A 2,480-nucleotide genomic window follows, 5' to 3' on the forward strand; every position below is an offset into this window, starting at 1 on the left:
ACTTTCTTTTTTTTTCAAAACTGCCTCTCGGTCAACCCGAAATTTGATTTATTTTTAATATTTTTTCTTTTCGTTATTAGAGCATAGCCCTGAAGCTTTAAGTATTCCCCTACACAAAAAAATTGAAAAAACTAAAAAAATAATCAAAATTCGGTTGATCAAGGGGTAATTTTTGAAAAAATAAAAAAAAAGAGGTTTGACCGACTTTCTTTGTAATTTTTGTAAATAGTTGGAGAATTTTGTATTTTACCTAAAAATTTTGGATTACATAAATCTCTCTATTTTCTTATATATATTTTTATCTATTTATTTACGTATTTTTTTAAGTGGTGTGAGTTGCCCCAAGATACTCAGGTCAACAAATAATCTAAGTATGAATAACTCAGCCAAATCAAAGTAGACTCGCCTAGCTAATTGATTCACGAAGGTACATGAAGATTCCTACGCCATATCCTCTGTTTACAAGGGATAGGTGATACTACTCATTTCCTCTAATCTAGCCCATCAACTCTGCTTAGCCTATGTACAATAGCGAACGAATCCACTCAGACTCGGCCATGTTAATTGCCTCATTCCAAGATGAATCCATTTGGACTCGGCCAAGTTACTCGCTTCATACCAGGCAGAGTTCAAGTGTCATGGTGAGTTAAAGAACACTAGCTGTGAAAGTTGTCCTCAATATTTTACCTTGTTTACTCAAGTGAACTACTCCCTGACTAAATAATACTAGGCAGTGATCTCATGCAACGGTTGGATCATAGTATAATGGAACAATCTTTAAAATTCACCATAAGACCATTTGTTTGATCCAAAATTTAAAATATACACTTTTTTCATTCTAGTGAACAATCACGAAAACAAAAATTTGAAAACACAACCTAGAAAATATTGTTTTTAGCCCAATTAATAGAGGTCGTCTATTTTGATAAGATTCTTAGATCTAGGCTTTTGAAGGATTTTTTCTTTCCAATTTTTTCTAGATTCGTTGTTGGAGGGGGACTCATTTTGACCATATCTAGGGTCCAAATAGAACTTTTTTATTTTGAGATTCATTATTGAGATAAATAGAATGTGTGTGTAATATTTTGGGTCCTACAAATACCACAAACATAGTTTTTAAAAAGCGTAGTTACGTTATACTATGATACAACCGTTGCATGAAATCATTGCCCAATAATACTCCCTGTTATTTCTGAAATCATTGCCCAATAATACTCCCTGTTATTTCCATACCTCAGAGACATTAGCTAGTTGCTTGAATAAAGCAATAATTGCTCCAAAACTTAAATATTAAGATCACGATTTTCTTAAACACCAAGACAAGTTATTCAATTCTTCAAAAATATTCCCTAATTATGTTCCAAGGTGCCTAATATCCAAAATTACCGTGATGCTGCCGAAGTTCACATACGCCACAGATCCTGCCGGTCTGTCGTCAAGCCAATCCAGCACGCCAGTGTGAGCCTATGGAGCTCAAGTTGGGCTCGGTGAAAGCTTGCTGGCATAGCATGTGTAGTGGTAGAACTGTGAACAAGGCAGGGACCTTAGCACGCATAGCATAGAGCACAGGTTCTTCGAGGGAGTCAAAAGTGTTGAGGATGACTGCGGTGGAGATAAGGGGCGAAAATGAGCATAATGTCGTCCAGATCGGTGGTTCGGAGGAAGCTCAGCAAGTCTCGGAGGCGTATTGACGGCATTGATTGAATCCAATTGAGGGGAGTCTCTAGGTAGCCATTGCTTAGTTGGCTAGCGTCTGGATAAGTGAAAGCAAAGGAGAAATTTAGGACGATATAAATAGGATTTGTTTATTTTCACCCAATTTACTAGTACCTGCATTATCCCTGTTTTTAGTAGTTCACTGGGGAAAGGGTCCCCTACCTATTATAGCAGTAAAACTCAAGACCTCATAGTCCTTATACTACCATTTTTTGGCTTGTTCTTTGGGAAAAGTATCCCCCACCTATGATAGAAATGAAAGTGATGTCACATTGTATCATTTCAATATCGTCAACCCCCCCTCAATCTCTCTCTCTCTCTCTCTCTGCCCTATCAGTGTTAGAAAACACGATCCCAGAATGGAACCCGGCTATGGGCTGGGTCTGGGTAACCCAAAACTGCTTTGGGTAATGGCCCTAACCGGGCAGGTCCCTGCCACATCAAAAGGGTTAAAAAAAGAGAGTAGTTTATGTATCGTCCTTAAATAAATAGGGAAAATACAAAATGCTCTGTTTATAGCTAGAAATTATAATTAAGATCGGTCAACCGGCAATATGTTTTTCCAATATTGCCCATTGGTCCGAGGATGATATCTTTAGATTGAATTTAATATTTTTTTTTTAGTTTTTTCTTTAGTAGGGTTGTGCCCTAAGTATGCTAACCTGGGTTCATGTTCTTAACGTCACACCAGGAGGAGATACGAAGTTGGCATCTTCGGACCGCTGTTTATTTTCTAAAGAAAGAATAATATCTCACTCAAACCC

The 2,480-nt window shown here is 37.3% G+C and overlaps 1 long non-coding RNA gene across 1 annotated transcript; it reads right to left on the minus strand.

Moving 5' to 3' along the window:
* Positions 1-1,055: 1,055 nt before the first annotated feature.
* Positions 1,056-1,960, minus strand: LOC148782258 (uncharacterized). Its single transcript, XR_016053202.1, has 2 exons — positions 1,879-1,960; positions 1,056-1,753 (listed from the first exon to the last, which is right to left on the minus strand). It is a non-coding gene; the product is annotated as an uncharacterized LOC148782258 (long non-coding RNA).
* Between the last annotated feature and the right edge of the window lie 520 nt (positions 1,961-2,480).

Source organism: Amborella trichopoda, chromosome 4 (assembly GCF_054954075.1).
Source record: "Amborella trichopoda isolate Santa Cruz 75 chromosome 4, AtrichopodaSantaCruz75HAP2 v2.0, whole genome shotgun sequence".
NCBI classification, from domain to species: domain Eukaryota; kingdom Viridiplantae; phylum Streptophyta; class Magnoliopsida; order Amborellales; family Amborellaceae; genus Amborella; species Amborella trichopoda.